This window comes from Oncorhynchus gorbuscha, unplaced genomic scaffold (genome assembly GCF_021184085.1).
Source record: "Oncorhynchus gorbuscha isolate QuinsamMale2020 ecotype Even-year unplaced genomic scaffold, OgorEven_v1.0 Un_scaffold_867, whole genome shotgun sequence".
NCBI lineage: Eukaryota > Metazoa > Chordata > Actinopteri > Salmoniformes > Salmonidae > Oncorhynchus > Oncorhynchus gorbuscha.
Genome location: NW_025745851.1, coordinates 75,088 through 89,323, shown reverse-complemented (window position 1 = coordinate 89,323; position 14,236 = coordinate 75,088). Strand labels below are relative to the sequence as shown.

Below are 14,236 nucleotides of genomic sequence, written 5' to 3'. Positions count from 1 at the left end.
GTTCCACTGATGCAATCTCTATTGCACTCTACACTGCCCTTTTCCACCTGGACAAAAGGAGCACCTATGTGAGAATGCTATTCATTGACTACAGCTCAGCATTCAACACCATAGTGCCCTCAAAGCTCATCAATAAACTAAGAACTCTGGGACTAAACACCTCCTTCTGCAACTGGATCCTGGACTTCCTGACGGGCCGCCCCCAGGTGGTAAGGGTAGGTAACAACACATCTGCCACACTGATCCTCAACACGGGGGCCCCTCAGGGCTGCGTGCTCAGTCCCCTCCTGTACTCACTGTTCACTCATTACTGTATGGCCAATCACGACTCCAACACCATCATTAAGTTTGTCGGTGACACACCAGTGGTTAGATTGATCACCGACAACGACGAGACAGCCTATAGGGAAGAGGTCAAAGACCTGACCATGTGGTGCCAGGACAACAACCTCTCCCTCAACGTTATCAAGACAAAGGAGATGATTGTGGACTACAGGAAAAAGATGACCGATCACACCCCCATTCTCATTGACAGGGCTGCAGTGGAGCAGGTTGAGAGCTTCAAGTTCTTTGGTGTCCACATCACCAACAAACTAACATGGTCCAAGCACACCAAGACAGTCATGAAGAGGACACGACAAAACCTAATCCCCCTCAAGAGACTGAAAAGATTTGGCATGGGTCCTCAGATCCTCAAAAGGTTTTACAGCTGCACCATCCTTACTGGTTGCATCACTGCCTGGTATGGCAACTGCTCGGCCTCCGACCGCAAGGCACTACAGAGGCTAGTGCGAACGGCCCAGTACATCACTGGGGCCAAGCTTCCTGCCACCCAGGACCTCTATACCAGGCGGTGTCAGAGGAAGGCCCTAAAAATTGTCAAGACTCCAGCCATCCTAGTCATTGACTGTTTACTTTGCTACCACATGGCAAGTGGTATTGAAGCGCCAAGTCTAGGTCCAAGAAGCTTAGAGGTTAGAACCTTCTTAACAGCTTCTAACCCCAAGCCATAAGACTCCTGAACATCTAATCAAATGGCTACCCAGACTATTTGCATAGCCTCAATCCCCCATCCTCTTTCACACGGCTCCTACTCTCTGTTGTCATCTATGCATATTTACTTAAATAACTCTACCTACATGTACATATTACCTCAACTAATTGGTTCCCCCGCACGTTGACTCTGTACCGGTACCCCCCCTGTATATAGTCTCACTATTGTTGTTTTACTGTTGCTCTTTAATTACTTGTTACTTTAATTTCTTATCTGCATTTTTTAAAACTGCATTGTTGGTTAGGGGCTCGTAAGCATTTCACTGTAAGGTCTACTACACCTGTTGTATTCGGTGAATGTGAATAATAAAATTAGATTTGATTAGATGTTTTTTCTCTCTCAAATCTCCCCTGCATAAAGAACAAGCCTACAGACAATCAACAAAATAAGTTGAAATGTAATTTTCTTAAACTTTTAGCTTCTGGCAGATTATTCAGTTTTTTTGCAAGCTAATTCCAAGCAATGCAATTGTTTAAATGCTAGCGTTGCTAAAAGCAGCAACCAAGAAGACATTTCGGGATATCAATCAAGTTAGAGTAGGCAAGGTTGGTTTAGAAAATCAAGTAATAGCTAAATGTATCGAATAAGACTCAAATTCCTTGAACTCTTTTACCCAGATTTGATCAGAGATGCAGAGAAGAATATTTAGTTTGTTTACAAAAAGAACCACCAGTCAGGAGGAGACAGACAGCTGAAGGGGTACGCAGAACATTTGAGATATCCGTTTACACAGAATGAAGAATGATGATTTTGGCTGTAGATTGCAGGAAAAAGCTGTTTGAGGTGCTCTCCGCACCACCTCCCCAGCCATCTTCACATACTTTGTGCCCCCCCCCCAGATTATTGCGGTGCGTGATGCACGCACACACACACACACACAACCCTTTAGTAACCCGTAACGATAAATACATTACAGTGAACCACATTGCTTGTTAACAATATAATAATTGGAATAAAGATATTTTAATCTATTGGGTTAGGCTCATAGAGATACAATATAAGTGTTTTATATGTCTTTAAAATACATATTAAAGTCTATTTTCTGTGATTAGACTTCAAATTGAGTGTCACCACAATGTAAACATATCGTTATGATAGATATCTAACACAGCTCACACAGAGTTGTCAGTCTCTGAGCCACACCAAATATGGCCGCTGCTTCCATCCCTTTTTTCAGCCACGGGTTTCCGCTCTATTGACCAATCACCACGTGCGCTGTGGAAATCCTCCGCTCTTTCCGGGGGTGGAAGTTCACGAATTAAACGCACAAGTGGCGGGAGTTGTTGTCAAGTAGGATCTGATCGAAGTCACCACATTGAACAAAGGTAGCTACAACATTTTATTGCCAAGTAGCGAGAGCTAGCTAACCATGTCACATGTGTCCGATTGCCAAATACATGCGGTTAATAATTAATTGGTATACCCATTTGTTTCTTTGTAACTAGCTATTTACAATTGAAACAGGGCTAGCTAGTTAGCTATTGCTAACCTGCAGGCGTGTTGTTGTTCAACGACGTTGAGAACTTCACATTGCAGCAAATAAACACCTCAACGGCGGCTTGTAACTATTAATATTGATAGTTACTTACTAATGATGCCTGCTCCTCTTCCAAATGTGACCAGTAGTTACCAGTGTCTCAACCTCATCAGCGGATAGCTAGCTATGAAGTTGGAAAGTGATATTTAGATTCGGTTTATTGTAGCTAGTTAACGTTAGCTGTTAAAGACACAGTCCTTCATTCGTGTTTCAGCCAAACGGCAGCCCTGCCACTTGGTTCCTATAGTTAGTGGTGTAAAATACTTTAAAGTAAACTACTTAAGTCGTTTTTTTTGTTAGTTACTATTTATATTTGACAACTTTTACTCCACTACATTCCTTAAAAATTGTGATTTTTACTCCATACATTTTCCCTGACACCCAAAAGTACTCGTTACATTCAGAATGTTTAGCAAACATCCCTGGTCATCCCTACTGCCTCTGATCTGGCGGACTCAACACAAATGCTTTATTTGTAAATAATGTCGGAGTGTTGAACTGTGCACTTGGCTATCCGTAAATTAAAAACACAAAAACACCGTGTCGTCTGGTTTTATTAATATTAGACATGTTAAATGATTTTTTTTACTTTTGATACCTAAGTACATTTTATCAATTACATTTGCTTTTCATACTTAAGTATATTTAAAACAAATACTCTGACTTTTCCTCAGGTACTATTTTACTGGGTGACTCAGTTTTATTTTAGTAATTTTCTTTTAAGGTATCTTTACTTTTACTCAAGTATGAAAATGTTGTACTTTCTCCACCACTGTAGTTAGTTCACAGGAATAGCCAGGGCTGGATACATGTAGATAACTTTGTAAAAATGAGGGAGCTACTGTAGCTAGCTAGGTAATACTCAACTTCATAGATGGAGCTATGAACCTAACAAGTCCCAGTCTACAGGAGATCAGAGTGATAGCTAGTTTGACACATACTTTGAAGCTATAGCTACATTGTTTAAAAGACATTGTAACAACCTTATATTTTGGATTATGGTGGGGTAAGACCTTTCTACTAAACTCATGAGCCATTTCAAGAATCATTGGGCATTGAAATTCTATGAGGGTAGCTGGCTAGCAAGCTAACACAACAACCTTCACTGTCCACCTGACTGATGCCCAGGCAGCCACTGCGCTAGAAAGCTCACCATAGCTTCATCAGCAACAGTTGAAGTCGGAAGTTTACATACACTTAGGTTGGATTCATTAAAACCCGTTTTTCAACCACTCCACATATTTCTTGTTAGCAAACTATAGTTTAGGCTTGTCAGTTAGGGCATCTACTTTGTGCATGACACAAGTAATTTTTCCAACAATTGATACATACAGAGTATTTCAATAATATTTCACTGTATCACAAATCCAGTGGGTCAGGAGTTTATATACACTAAGATGACTGTGCCTTTAAACAGCTTGGAAAACTCCAGAAAAATGTTGTCCTGGCTTTAGAATCTTCTGATAGGCTAATTTGCATCATTTAAGTCAATTTGAGGTTTACCTGTGGATGTATTTCAAGGCCTACCTTCAAACTCAGTGCCTCTTTGCTTGACATCATGGGGAAATCAAAACTAATCCGCCAAGACCACAGAAAAAAATTGTAGACCTCCACAAGTCTGGTTCATCCTTGGGAGCAATTTCCAAGCACCTGAAGGTACCACGTTCACCTGTACAAACAATAGTACGCAAGTATAAACACCATGCACCATGCAGCCATCATACCGCTCAGGAAGGAGACGCGTTCTGTCTCTTAGAGATGAACGTACTTTGGTGCGAGAAGTACAAATCAATCCCAGAACAACTGCAAAGGACCTTGTGAAGATGCTGGAGGAAACCGGTACAAAAGTATCAATATCCACAGTAAAGCGAGTCCTATATTGACATAATCTGAAAGGCTGCTCAGCAAGGAAGAAGCCACTGCTCCAAAACTGCCATAAAAAAGCCAGACTACGATTTGCAACTGCCCATGGGGACAAAGATTGTACTTTTTGGAGAAATGTCCTCTGTTCTGATGAAACAAAAATAGAACTGTTTGGCCATAATGACCATCGTTATGTTTGGAGGAATAAGGGGGAGGCTTGCAAGCCAACGAACACCATCCCAGCCATGATGCATGGGGGTGGCAGCATCATGTTGTGGGGGTGCTTTGCTGCAGGAGGGACTGGTGCACTTCCCAAAGTAGATGTTATCATGAGGCAGAAAATGATGTGAATATATTGAAGCAACATCTCAAGACATCAGTCAGGAAGTTAAAGTTTGGTCGTAAATGGGACTTCCAAATGGACAATGACCCCAAGCATACTCCCAAAGTTGTGGCAAAATGGCTTAAGGACAACAAAGTCAAGGTATTGGAGTGGCCATCACAAAGCCCTGACCTCAGTCGTATAGACAATTTGTGGGCAGAACTGAAAAAGTGTGTGCGAGCAAGGAGGCCTTCAAACCTGACTCAGTTACACCAGCTCTGTCAGGAGGAATGGGACAAAATTCACCCAACTTATTGTTGAAAGCTTGTGGAAGGCTACTCGAAACATTTGACCCAAGTTAAACAATTTAAAGGCAATGCTACCAAATACTAATTGTGTGTATGTAAACCTCTGACCCACTGGGAATGTGATTAAAGAAATAAAAGCTGAAAAATAATTCTCTTTACTATTATTCTGACATTTAACATTCTTAAAATGAAGTGGTGATCCTAACTGACCTAAGACAGGGAATTTTTACGAGGATTATATGTCATGAATTGTGAAAAACTGAGTTTAAATGTATTTGGCTAAGGTGCATGTAAACTTCCGACTTCAACTGTATAATCAAAGTGGCCAGATGACAGTGAATTATATCAATCAGAATGAAATAGGCCTGGCTATATAATACACATGCTATTTAATTAACAAAGTTTTTATCCAAAGTGACTTACGGTTTTGGGTCCATTTTTTTATTGATGGCTGTAGCAATAATCAAACCCACGACCTGATGGTGCCAGCGCCATGCTCTACCAGCTGAACCAGTTGTTGCCTATTTGGTTGAATAGAATACACTGGAATTACTTTAATTTTCCAGAAGGAACTTCAGTTGTTGCAAATCAGATAAGATAAATATATAGTACTAAATATATAAACAACATTCACACGTGACAGATAGAAAGTGACAGATACAAATGCTTACAAGGTGTGTAAAGTACTAATCGTTGGCCCACTGATGTCTCCTGCAGATGGATGCTAAAAGGCGGAATAGCGGTCTGCCGAGGGCGGGCGTCCCAGGCCAAGCGTGGTAAAACTGCCGGGGATTGGGAAGACAGCCCGTCCATCTTCGAGGAGGAACTCGCCCTGTTCGAAGAAGCCGATATGGAGGCGGAGGAGAGGGAAGGACAGGCGGGGCATGACGTCATCCCTGTTGGTGAGAGGATGAGAGGAGAGCGCATGGTGATGTGCATAGTGCAGCTTTAGTCTTACCAGGGATTCCTATTGTCTGGGATGACTGAAATGTTTAGGATTTCTGCCCTTTAACTAGCCTGAAATCCAGAACCTGTTTAAAACCATCATTCCACTCCATGTAGGCCAACTACATGTTTAGCATGACAAGGAGTGGAATAACTCAACACACTGGTACCCAGGCTACCAGTTTACGCCGGTGGTGGAGAGTTTAATTCATTTTTCACCAACCTGCCTCTTTAACATCACACTGACTGACCAATCTCCTGTCTTCTGCATGTGACCCTTGACCCGGTTGCAGGTGAGCTGTTCTCTGCTGACCTCAACCCCCGATGGCGTAGGCCGCAGGCCACCCCTCTGAACCCGGACTCTGACACCCTGGTCTTCCAACAGATTGACCTCGACTACTATTTAGGTAAGTTATGTCACTGAGATGTTTAGGGGTTCTGCCGTTCGACTATCCTGGAATCCAGAACCTGTTTAAAACCATCATTCCACTACATGTTGGCCTACATGGAGTGGAATGTTGCAATAAAGCTCAGGGATGAGGCTGGAGAAATGTAACCACTGTCGAGATCATAGATGGATATATAAAGGCAATGCCTGACAGTCCATGGGACCAACAGGTGAGTTTTAGTTGGAGCATATTTAGGCTGCCATGGACTTTTAAAAGCCATTTTTCTGTCACGTTTTAAGGCAGGAGTGCGAGTCATGACACCGACCTAAACTGTTTGTGATGGTGTGTTCAACAGGGGCTGTTGTGGCTGGCATGCCAGGTCAGTCTCAGGGGAATGTTCCAATCATCCTAAACTGTTTGTGATGGTCTGTTCAACAGGGGCTGTTGTGGCTGGCATGCCAGGTCAGTCTCAGGGAATGTTCCAATCATCCTAAACTGTTTGTGATGGTCTGTTCAACAGGGGCTGTTGTGGCTGGCATGCCAGGTCAGGGGATGGTCTGTTCAATGTTGTGGCTGGCATGCAATCTCAGGGAATGTTCCAATCATCCTAAACTGTTTGTGATGGTCTGTTCAACAGGGGCTGTTGTGGCTGGCATGCCAGGTCAGTCTCAGGGGAATGTTCCAATCATCCTAAACTGTTTGTGATGGTCTGTTCAACAGGGGCTGTTGTGGCTGGCATGCCAGGTCAGTCTCAGGGAATGTTCCAATCATCCTAAACTGTTTGTGATGGTCTGTTCAACAGGGGCTGTTGTGGCTGGCATGCCAGGTCAGTCTCAGGGGAATGTTCCAATCATCCTAAACTGTTTGTGATGGTCTGTTCAACAGGGGCTGTTGTGGCTGGCATGCCAGGTCAGTCTCAGGGGAATGTTCCAATCATCCTAAACTGTTTGTGATGGTCTGTTCAACAGGGGCTGTTGTGGCTGGCATGCCAGGTCAGTCTCAGGGGAATGTTCCAATCATCCGCATGTTTGGGGTAACTGACAGCGGGAACAGTGTGTGCTGCCACGTGCACGGCTTTGCCCCCTATTTCTATATCCCTGCCCCCAATGGTGAGTTTTCTCTGAAAATGAGCAATATAATGATACGCAACATTACTCTACATATCAGACCTATTAGTGTGAGCTAAGCATGGCATGAATGTGTGGGATACGTGTTTTCTAGGCATCACAGTAGTAATGTTGTGGTCACTTTAAGAAGCAGAAGACTACATTATTATTTAGGACTAAATCTGTGGGCCAACCACAAATGACATGAAAATAATGACTTTAATTTTGTCCTTCGAGTTGGTGGAATGGAGTAACAATATCAAATTCATCTACCCCTTTTTCTCTCTCACTTTTCCCCTTCCTTCCTCTCTCTGTCTCAGGGTTCACCAGTGATCACTTGAGTGAGTTCAAAAGGGAGCTTAACTCTGCTGTGCTGAAGGACATGCGCTCCAACAAGGACAACATATCGGTCACTGTGCTGGCGGTGGACATCACACGCAAAGAAAGTATGTATAGTGCCCATGTCTGGTCTAGTGGTGGCACTGCAATAGGCTAGTGGTGGCACTGCAATAGGCTAGTGGTGGCACTGCAATAGGCTAGTGGTGGCACTGCAATAGGCTAGTAGTGGCACTGCAATAGGCTAGTGATGGCACTGCAATAGGCTAGTAGTGGCACTGCAATAGGCTAGTGGTGGCACTGCAATAGGCTAGCGGTGGCACTGCAATAGGCTAGTGGTGGCACTGCAATAGGCTAGTGGTGGCACTGAAATAGGCTAGTGGTGGCACTGCAATAGGCTAATGGTGGCACTGCAATAGGCTAGTGGTGGCACTGCAATAGGCTAGTGGTGGCACTGCAATAGGCTAGTGGTGGCACTGCAATAGGCTAGTGGTGGCACTACAATAGGCTAGTGGTGGCACTGCAATAGGCTAGTGGTGGCACTGCAATAGGCTAGTGGTGGCACTGCAATAGGCTAGTGGTGGCACTGCAATAGGCTAGTGGTGGCACTGCAATAGGCTAGTAGTGGCACTGCAATAGGCTAGTAGTGGCACTACAATAGGCTAGTAGTGGCACTGCAATAGGCTAGTGGTGGCACTGCAATAGGCTAGTGGTGGCACTGCAATAGGCTAGTGGTGGCACTGCAATAGGCTAGTGGTGGCACTGCAATAGGCTAGTGGTGGCACTGCAATAGGCTAGTGGTGGCACTGCAATAGGCTAGTGGTGGCACTACAATAGCTAATAGGCTAGTAGTGGCACTGCAATAGGCTAGTAGTGGCACTGCAATAGGCTAGTAGTGGCACTGCAATAGGCTAGTAGTGGCACTGCAATAGGCTAGTAGTGGCACTGCAATAGGCTAGTAGTGGCACTGCAATAGGCTAGTAGTGGCACTACAATAGGCTAGTAGTGGCACTACAATAGGCTAGTAGTGGCACTGCAATAGGCTAGTAGTGGCACTGCAATAGGCTAGTAGTGGCACTACAATAGGCTAGTAGTGGCACTACAATAGGCTAGTAGTGGCACTGCAATAGGCTAGTAGTGGCACTACAATAGGCTAGTAGTGGCACTGCAATAGGCTAGTAGTGGCACTACAATAGGCTAGTGGTGGCACTGCAATAGGCTAGTAGTGGCACTGCAATAGGCTAGTAGTGGCACTGCAATAGGCTAGTGGTGGCACTGCAATAGGCTAGTAGTGGCACTGCAATAGGCTAGTAGTGGCACTACAATAGGCTAGTGGTGGCACTACAATAGGCTAGTAGTGGCACTGCAATAGGCTAGGCACTACAATAGGCTAGTGGTGGCACTGCAATAGGCTAGTAGTGGCACTGCAATAGGCTAGTAGTGGCACTGCAATAGGCTAGTAGTGGCACTGCAATAGGCTAGTAGTGGCACTGCAATAGGCTAGTAGTGGCACTACAATAGGCTAGTAGTGGCACTGCAATAGGCTAGTAGTGGCACTGCAATAGGCTAGTGGTGGCACTGCAATAGGCTAGTAGTGGCACTACAATAGGCTAGTAGTGGCACTGCAATAGGCTAGTAGTGGCACTACAATAGGCTAGTGGTGGCACTACAATAGGCTAGTGGTGGCACTACAATAGGCTAGTAGTGGCACTGCAATAGGCTAGTGGTGGCACTGCAATAGGCTAGTGGTGGCACTACAATAGGCTAGTGGTGGCACTGCAATAGGCTAGTAGTGGCACTACAATAGGCTAGTGGTGGCACTGCAATAGGCTAGTAGTGGCACTACAATAGGCTAGTAGTGGCACTGCAAGTAGTGCTAGTGGTGGCACTGCAATAGGCTAGTGGTGGCACTGCAATAGGCTAGTAGTGGCACTGCAATAGGCTAGTGGTGGCACTACAATAGGCTAGTAGTGGCACTACAATAGGCTAGTGGTGGCACTGCAATAGGCTAGTAGTGGCACTGCAATAGGCTAGTAGTGGCACTACAATAGGCTAGTAGTGGCACTACAATAGGCTAGTAGTGGCACTGCAATAGGCTAGTAGTGGCACTACAATAGGCTAGTAGTGGCACTGCAATAGGCTAGTAGTGGCACTGCAATAGGCTAGTAGTGGCACTACAATAGGCTAGTAGTGGCACTGCAATAGGCTAGTGGTGGCACTGCAATAGGCTAGTAGTGGCACTGCAATAGGCTAGTGGTGGCAGTAGTGGCACTGCAATAGGCTAGTAGTGGCACTGCAATAGGCTAGTAGTGGCACTGCAATAGGCTAGTAGTGGCACTGCAATAGGCTAGTGGTGGCACTGCAATAGGCTAGTAGTGGCACTGCAATAGGCTAGTAGTGGCACTGCAATAGGCTAGTAGTGGCACTGCAATAGGCTAGTAGTGGCACTACAATAGGCTAGTGGTGGCACTGCAATAGGCTAGTAGTGGCACTGCAATAGGCTAGTAGTGGCACTGCAATAGGCTAGTAGTGGCACTGCAATAGGCTAGTAGTGGCACTGCAATAGGCTAGTAGTGGCACTACAATAGGCTAGTAGTGGCACTGCAATAGGCTAGTAGTGGCACTGCAATAGGCTAGTGGTGGCACTGCAATAGGCTAGTGGTGGCACTGCAATAGGCTAGTAGTGGCACTGCAATAGGCTAGTAGTGGCACTACAATAGGCTAGTAGTGGCACTACAATAGGCTAGTAGTGGCACTACAATAGGCTAGTAGGCACTACAATAGGCTAGTAGTGGCACTACAATAGGCTAGTAGTGGCACTACAATAGGCTAGTGGTGGCACTGCAATAGGCTAGTGGTGGCACTACAATAGGCTAGTGGTGGCACTGCAATAGGCTAGTGGTGGCACTACAATAGGCTAGGCTAGTAGTGGCACTGCACACTACAATAGGCTAGTGGCACTGCAATAGGCTAGTAGTGGCACTGCAATAGGCTAGTGGTGGCACTACAATAGGCTAGTGGTGGCACTACAATAGGCTAGTGGTGGCACTGCAATAGGCTAGTGTGGCACTGCAATAGGCTAGTAGTGGCACTACAATAGGCTAGTAGTGGCACTACAATAGGCTAGTAGTGGCACTACAATAGGCTAGTAGTGGCACTACAATAGGCTAGTGGTGGCACTACAATAGGCTAGTAGTGGCACTGCAATAGGCTAGTAGTGGCACTACAATAGGCTAGTGGTGGCACTGCAATAGGCTAGTAGTGGCACTACAATAGGCTAGTGGTGGCACTGCAATAGGCTAGTAGTGGCACTACAATAGGCTAGTGGTGGCACTGCAATAGGCTAGTGGTGGCACTGCAATAGGCTAGTAGTGGCACTGCAATAGGCTAGTAGTGGCACTACAATAGGCTAGTAGTGGCACTGCAATAGGCTAGTAGTGGCACTGCAATAGGCTAGTAGTGGCACTACAATAGGCTAGTAGTGGCACTACAATAGGCTAGTAGTGGCACTGCAATAGGCTAGTAGTGGCACTACAATAGGCTAGTAGTGGCACTGCAATAGGCTAGTAGTGGCACTACAATAGGCTAGTAGTGGCACTACAATAGGCTAGTAGTGGCACTGCAATAGGCTAGTAGTGGCACTGCAATAGGCTAGTAGTGGCACTGCAATAGGCTAGTAGTGGCACTGCAATAGGCTAGTAGTGGCACTACAATAGGCTAGTAGCACTAGTAGTGGCACTGCAATAGGCTAGTAGTGGCACTACAATAGGCTAGTAGGTGGCACTGCAATAGGCTAGTAGTGGCACTACAATAGGCTAGTAGTGGCACTACAATAGGCTAGTGGTGGCACTGCAATAGGCTAGTAGTGGCACTGCAATAGGCTAGTAGTGGCACTGCAATAGGCTAGTAGTGGCACTGCAATAGGCTAGTAGTGGCACTGCTGACTCCTGGATACACTTAGGGTGCATTCCAGTAGTCATTTGAGGCAATGGAAGGTTCAGAATGGTAACATGGACATGTTTTGGACAGGTAGCAAAGAAAACAGTGTTTGAATTGGTTGAATGAACGAAGTAAAGACACTCTATCAGTCCTTACCTCCTTTTACCAAGGATGCAGAGGAGTATCCTGTGTGTTAACAGTTGAACTGTTGTTTTTGGTTGTGTGTGTGTGGTAGCTTGAAGTGCTGTGGTGTTGACTAGGCTGACAAGGTAGTTGATAACTTCCTCCCCATCTCTTCTCCAGGTATGTATGGTTACCATGGGAAACGGATTGCGGACTTCCTCTGCATCACTATGGCAATGCCTCGTCTGATTGCCCCGGCGAAGAGGCTCCTGGAGCAGGGATTTAAGTTTGGACCTTTCCCCATTCAGAGCTTCTCTTCCTACGAGGCTAACATCGACTTTGAGATCAGGTGTGTGTGTGTGTGTGTGTGTGTGTGTGTGTGTGTGTGTGTGTGTGTGTGTGTGTGTGTGTGTGTGTGTGTGTGTGTGTGTGTGTGTGTGTGTGTGAGAGGAGTAAAAAAAGAAGCAGTCCTGGTTTTCCCTTGTCATTTTAACCCAGTTCATTCCCTAAACTGCAGGACCTCTCTTACCCCTCTTACTGCCTCAACGAGCTGCAACACTCTGACAGTCTAATCAATACAGTTCAAATATGCTATCGAAAAAAAATGATCACTTGGTTGTGTTTATGACGGTCATGAGTAACATTAGAATACAGAATGTATTTAATTTCAAAGAACTCATTAGTTTATGTTACTGTAGGTCATCTGTTGCAGCGTGGTCACGTGTGGAGGGCATGAAACAGCGTTTATTCTTGTAAAACATTTTTATTTTGAAATAGTGTTCATCTTTTAATTTTGAGAGTTAATTCACAATGGTAAGTGTGTTGGACACCTCCGAATGTGCTCTTTCTGATACTGTATAGAAATCAAACACGTCTTACCTGCGTGTGACTCTAGCAGGGTTTGAAAAAGTCACTTTTTGGCGCTCAGTGAAACAAAATGGCGCGTCCTCCTGAAACGGCTTCTAACACTAATGAAATAGACTTATTTAGGATGAGTCTAGGAAGTAGTGGAGCAGGACTTTAAAAGGAGATTAACATGTTTTATTGATATGCAGCCAAAATGACTTCCTCAGGGCTTCTATATAAACCAGTGTTAAAGTTTATGTTTTAAATGAGGTCTATATAAACCAATTATAACCAATTTATGTTGTTAAATGAGGTCCGCTGTGTCCCGTGGTGCTGTGTCCCGTGGTGCTATAATGTTTATGTTGTTAAAGGTTTATGTTGTTAAATGAGGTCCGCTGTGTCCCCGTGGTGCTATAAGTTTATGTTGTTAAATGAGGTCCACTGTGTCCCGTGGTGCTATAGGTTTATGTTGTTAAATGAGGTCCCATTAATTGCTGTGTCCCGTGGTGCTATAGGTTTATGTTGTTAAATGAGGTGTGTCCCGTGGCGCTATAGGTTTATGTTGTTAAATGAGGTCCGCTGTGTCCCGTGCTATAGGTTTATGTTGTTAAATGAGGTCCCGCTGTGTCCCTGTCCCGGTAGTGCTATAGGTTTATGTTGTTAAATGAGGTCCCGCTGTGTCCCGTGGTGCTATAGGTTTATGTTGTTAAATGAGGTCCGCTGTGTCCCCGTGTGTGCTATAGGTCTGCTGTGTCCCGTGGGTGCTATGGTTTATGGTGGACAGCGATGTGGTGGCTTGCTGCTGGATTGAGCTGCCCAAAGGGAAGTACCGGGTGAGGGAGGAGGATGTTGGGGGAGACGGACGCTCACCACCCAGCCAAGGTAAGAGAATGGACCTCTGGGCTAACACACCCAGGGGTGTTCCAGATTTAATACCTCCCTCCTCTCTCTAGGTGTCTCTGTGCCAGTATGAGGTTGATGTGGGATGGACCCAGCTGATCAGTCACCCAGCAGAGGGGAGAGTACCAGAGGATCGCTCCCTCTCTCAGGTTCTCAGCTTTGACATTGAGTGTGCTGGAAGAAAAGGTTTGTGCTCTGTACTGCATTGTACTATATTATACTGTATTGTACTGATTGTGTGTCTGTGGACGTGAGAGACTGTGTTTACTGGCTTTGTCCTCTGGCTCCTGTCAGCAGAGACATGTATTAAGAGAGTTGGGACATTGAGGTTTCTGCATTATGATGCATTTACATGACACTCACAACATTCTATGACAGCCATGTTAATCCTCTCATTAGCTACACACTACAACATTCTATGACAGCCATGTTAACTCTTCATTTACATGACACATAAATGGTCTTATGATGCCATATGTTAACTCTTCATTTACATGACACTAACATCCTATGACAGCCATGTTAACTCTTCATTTACATGACACTACAAACATTCTATGACAGCCAT

The 14,236-nt window shown here is 45.0% G+C and overlaps 1 pseudogene; it reads left to right on the top strand.

Annotated features, from left to right (window-relative positions):
• The first annotated feature begins 5,801 nt into the window (after positions 1 to 5,801).
• Positions 5,802 to 14,236, top strand: part of LOC124020640 — an 82,195-nt pseudogene continuing 73,760 nt past the window's right edge.